This window comes from Sorex fumeus, unplaced genomic scaffold, assembly GCF_029834395.1.
Source record: "Sorex fumeus unplaced genomic scaffold, SorFum_2.1 ptg000265l, whole genome shotgun sequence".
NCBI lineage: Eukaryota > Metazoa > Chordata > Mammalia > Eulipotyphla > Soricidae > Sorex > Sorex fumeus.
The window spans coordinates 42,182,820-42,188,749 of record NW_026606322.1 but is presented as its reverse complement, the minus strand read 5'-3'; positions in this window follow the sequence as shown (position 1 = coordinate 42,188,749).

Here is a 5,930-nt window from a genome sequence, read left to right as displayed (position 1 = left end):
ATGTTGGAAATCAAACCCTGGTTGACCGCATGCAAGGCAAATGCCCTGTCTGCTGTGCTATTGCTCCAGCCACAAGAATAATTCTTAAAGCACTTGGAAGTTAAAATAAAAAAATTCTGGAAGAGAATACTGTTTAGTCAGGAAGCTCAAAACTTTTCAAATGGATTATATTTTTCAATGTGTGATGAAATTGTTTTTAAGTCTTATTGAATACAATTTTATTTATGTTTCTATCAGTGACAAAAAATTTTCCATATGAGAAAACTGAGAATTTGTTTATTAAGTATTTAATAAATATAGGTAGAGAGTTGAAATAAAGATGCCATTAACTTATTACTTTTTGGTTTAATTATTTCTTGTTGGATATACTGATGTGTATTAAAAACAAACTTAGTAATTAAATGCATTGACTCATGGTAGATTTATAACAACCACATGAAAATGTATTGTTTGAAATTAATAAGAGGCATTCTAAGGAATTTTTTAATTAGTTATACATTCACATAAATTTATATATTTCTTCAGATGTGCTTAGTTATGTTCCCAATAATTGAGTTGCATAAGTATTAAACTCATTGTAGGATGAGTGCATTTAAAAGATTCAGTAGTTTTTAACTAAATTTATACTTTAAATGACAGAAACACATGTATTTGTGGTATGATAATTTTTTTCAGTTTCTAGCAGCATTAAGAAGATGCAAGCTCCTTTATATGGTCATTTGAAAACTAACACTATTCCCGGTACTATAAGATAGAGTAGAAGTGGCTTTTGAGGTAGATAGAATTTAACGACTCTGCTACCCTAATCCCAGACTTCCAGAACTCCAGAACTGTGAGGAATGTATTTCTGCTTTCATAAATCACCCAGTTTATGGCATCCATAGAACATGCAAAAACTGGTGAAGCATCATTGGGGTCACTGTTCTAGAAGGGAGCCAGATCCTACAGGTAGACTTGAATAAGGCCCTGGAAGCCTAAAAGGTGAAAGAGAGCCCCAAGAATGAGAATTTCATTTCCCAGTGAGTCCCGGGCAACCATTCAAGGTTGTTCCTTTAAACACATGTGAAAGAGGTAGTACCCACCTTGACAGTCACATGGATAGCGTCCTGTATGACACATGCCTGCTGGTGTGGGAAATGTACCAATTCACCTTTAGTTAGAGCCAGGTCTTCCCTTGCTAAAGGCAGGGACAGGCTTCCTGAGCAACATCTAGTGTGGTACAGTCTTGGTTAGTAAAGTGAGGGTAGAAGTTGAAGAGGTCCAAGCATACTGACATTTTTAGCATGTTCATGGGGACAGAGTACGTGAGACAGGGACAGCTTGCCCTGATGGAGATTGGTTTTGGGGGTGACCATCCATATTCAAGACATAGAGCTGGTCCCATAATCTTAAGGCTTTTTCTAAGCCTTCCAGCAGTTCCTCAAAAACTTGCCCTGTCAATTCCTCAGGTGGTGCCACCAATCTTACCCTGGAGTCTTTGGACTTTTACTGGGGTCTCCTACAAATACATCTCTCTAGGGTTTATAGGGCCAATGTAAATGTAATCTGTGACTTCTAACAGATCAGATTCAAGTCCACCCCCATTTCAACTGTGTGAGGATGAAGAGATTTCCCTTACCTTCCTCTGCAGGGCCAATGCTGTTATCTCCCTCTCTGGATTAGTAAGGATGAAATAGATTGTCAAAACTAGAATGGGGGAAAAATTATAACAGCTCCCTCTAAAGCAACCCTGTTTTTCACTTTTTGCTTTGAAACATACATGTGTGAGCCCTGATGTGACTAGAAAGTTGCCCATGTCAGAGGCCATTCAATGTATATAAGTGGCTGGAATTCTGACCGACTGTCTGTCCTTAAGATATGTGGACATGTGAAACAGACACTCCCTGGAAATTGCAGACATTAGAGAGTGAATAGTTAGAGTGAAGGAGGAGTTTGTCTATTTGGGAGTAAAAATTAGGCAGTATATTATTTAGTGTATTATTAAGGGTCCTGATGTCACTTTTCAAAACTTTGGATTCAAAATACTGTCATTCCACTCAGAAATGATGGAAACTCAGCTGTGGATTCATGCCTCAAAATTCTCTGTGATCATTCACCTGGAAATTTTCTTATCATTTAAGCTTTTAGGGGGGTGAAAAAATGTTGTTGGTGTCATCATTTCACTCTTTTGAATTGGTCAGATATTTTCTTTTTTTGTTTATTGGGCCACATGAGCTGTGATCAGGGCTTTGCCCTGGCTCTGTATTCAGGGGTCACTTTGGGAGGGTTCAGGGGAACTTGTGTGTGGGTTGATTCAATCATCAGTGTGCAAGGCAAATACCCTATCACCTACATAACTTCTCTGTGGGAAGATAATCTTAACTTGTAAGAGGCACCTCTCTCTTTAGAGCCGAGTGGTTGTGGTCATACCCCACATTGCTTAGGGACTCCTCTAGGTTCTGTGTTCAGGGGTCACTCCTGAAGGTGCTCTTTGGACCATGAAGTTCTGGGGATGGAACAGGGATTGCTGCAAGTAAGGTGAGAGCTTTAAGTCTTATATAATTGCTCTAACCCCAGGACATATGTCTTGATCAACAGTTATGTGTCATATGCTCTCATCCTACTTGCTACGCACATGTGTAACCTTGTTCACATAACCCAGGGGGTTTGGGGCAATCCTGGAGAGAAAATTATCTTCAGATTTTTCTGAGAGCAGTTCTTAAACTTTTCATTTTGTTTCGTTAGTGGGCATAGAAATGTTTGTAAAATAAAGGTACCTGTTTCCTATATTTTATGCATACCCACAAAGAGAAAAAAAGTGATGCACTTGTGAAAAAAATGGTGAATAAATGAGTTATTAAAATGATTTGGGGGCTTATTAAAATGTTTTGAAGTTGAGGTTGTAGGATGTCAAAATTCCAATAAATTTACAATTACTCTTTATAAAAGTAAAATGTTATTAAAATTTAAATTTTTATCTTCTACAATGCTAAATCAACATTTGTATGAGATATCCCTACCCCTTAATGTATACCAAAAGAATGATCTATTGCTGCTCAAAATTTATATTTAAGACAATTTAAATCTGCTCTCTGAAATTAGTGATACTTGATCCAGATATTTTGTAGTGATGGAGAAATAAGAGAAAAAAAGCCTTTCCAAGCAGTCCCTTTAAATACACTCTCACTAGCTAAAAAAAAAATTCTTAAAAGTGAGCTTTTCTGATAAATCAAAAGCTATTAGAATAAATACTAAGCAGCCCTAGCTAATGATTGTGGTTATCTTAAATTGATATGTTTTCTCCAAATATTAGAAACTCTATATTAGAAAAGCTGTGCTATCAGCCTGAGGACATAGCTATTGTTGCAATTTTTATCTTCTAAAATACTAAAACCATAGGACTCCCTCTTGCCAATAATGGCTTAAAGAACTTGTTGGCTTTTGAGGCGACACAACCATTAGAGACATTGGGAGACTGCTGATATGAGGTAATTATATCCTGTATTTTGCAATCCACACATATTCGTTCCTAAAGAGGGACCTTTCTATGAAAACTCTTGCCCACGTGAACATCTAGGAGTCAGATGGCATAAAGAGAGAAAGGCATTCACATTCAAAATCGGGGGGGGGGGGGGATGGTGCAAAGACCTGGATTGCATGCTTGGTCTGCAGGAGACCTGGGTTCCATCCCCCACTCTGCATAGTTCTCTGAGCACTGTTGGCATGCCCCCGAACAGTGAGTACTCCCAACACACTGCTGAGTGTGACCTCCCCAGACAAAAAAATTAAAACAAAAATAAAAACAAAAATAATTGTAGAAGACAAGGAAAAGGTCAGAATTCTATTTTGCAGGCACTTGGAGAACTAATCTAGGAAGTTAGCCACTGAGGACTACTAGGTTCAATTTAGACAGCTGCTAGAATATTCTGCAAGCCATCTCTGAAAGGACACTTTACTCCTGTCTATTTGAACCATTTATATTCTAGTTACCCTTCCACTTATACATGCAAGCATGATATTTCACTACCCTTTCCATTTATGCATGCAATCATTATTGTACTCTATACACAGGTCGATCTCTACATCAACTTTCTTACAAAGCCACATCCAGTCATCCTATTTGACATGTTTTATAGGACTGAGCAATATATACCTTCATTGCCTTGAGGATTTATCAGTTTTCAATATTTCATTCAAAAGTCCAGCAGTGTTAGAGACACTGCTTTGGATGGTTAGCTAATGACACAAAATCCATACCTCCCTTAAGATTTATTAATTCCTTAAGTCCCTGTAATAAATCAGTAATTTTAGTGGTTATAAAGAGAAAAAGGTGCTAGAAACAATTTTAATAATTTTAGAATTCTACATTCTCCAGTAGGGTTTATTTCATAACCTTTAAGTTATTTCCAAGTACTTAATTATAGTTTTCCATAAGACTTGTCTTTGTTGTAGCAGCTTTTACTTTTCCAAATTTCTTCCACACTCAAAAAATAAACCCACAAAATAAAAAGGGTCCTGGAGAGATAATGCAGTGGGTAGGGTGTTTGCATTACACACCATCACCCTGGTTTCCCTACAGGCACCCTATATGGTCCCCTGTGCACAAAACAAGAGTGATACATGAGCACCACTGGGTGTAGCCCCAGAACCCCAAACAAACAAAGTGAACAAGTAAAACCAAGAACCCAACAAACTCTACTGACACTGATCATCATCTACTCTGTTAGACAGAGGCAGATAAAATAATTCTCAAGGCTGTCTTTGCAATACTCAGGGAATTCTGAAATTTCTGGGTAGATCATTAAAATAAAGACCAGGAAAGGCAATGAGAAAGTGCCTTAGTAGTTATTAAAAGAAGTTTTATTCTAACGTAAACCATAGGTTTGTCCTGAAAAAGGGCTACAAAGAAATACACACATTCATCTCCAGAAAATTCCCTAGAATTCTGTGTGTGTGTGTGTGTGTGTGTGTGTGTGTGTGTGTGTGTGTGTGATGGTTTTCTCTGGAGTTACTAATACTGGGATTGGCTTGCTACCCAAATACCCTCCTAAATTTGTAGCAGGGGCTTTGTTCCTGTGTCCATTTATTCCAACAACTTGCTTGGAACTCATTTATGTGCAGAGCCTAGGTGTGGGGGTGGGGGTGGAGAATGGAGGGGGAACCCTGGCACATTCTGTAATCCCCCAGCAGATTTCTGGCTCCCTTTTCACCAATCCATCTTAAATAGTGCCTAGAGCCCCGCATCTCCCCATACCTATGATGAAGCAATTTAGCACAAAAAGAGAAAAGCCCCGTAACTTGGCATTCGCGTGGACATTAATCTTGGAGAAAACCAAATGGATCCAACTTTTAGCAGACTTTAATGGCAAAGCTGTCACATTTTACATAAATGAGTATCGGGACTGGTAGCAAACGCAGAGGGAACCCCCTAGGAGCCAAGAAAAGGAGGCGGGGCTGCTGACTGGACTGTTTGCAAAGTGGCTCCAGTTTTGAGGGGAGGGGCTGCGACAGTAGGCAGGACAGAAGGAGATGAAGCAGTTAAAAATGATGAGTAGCGAGGGGCTGGGACCTCGGATCCGGTATATAAGGAGCCTCCAGCGCTGAGCGGCGGCTGCTGCTGAGAACCTCGGGGCGCACTGGCTCCGCCGCTCACTAGCCAGAGGCCAGAAGGAGAATCAGGGGTGCAGATGGAGTCCAAATAGGGGTGCTGCCTTGCCTCTGAGCTAGACGCAAGGCCCCTTAACTTCCCTTTCACTCTACCCAACCCCGTCGCCTCCCTGCATCCCGTACGCGCCCCAGGCACCAACTGCACGTCGGGCTCAAGGCGATGCGCCCCGGACTCCTGATCGCGGGGTGCCAGCCGGAGTAGGGAGTCAGGGCGAGGCAGGGCTGTGTGTTTCCGAACCAAGGCTGCCCGGGGAGACCGCCCAGCTCCCCTTTCACCACCACCT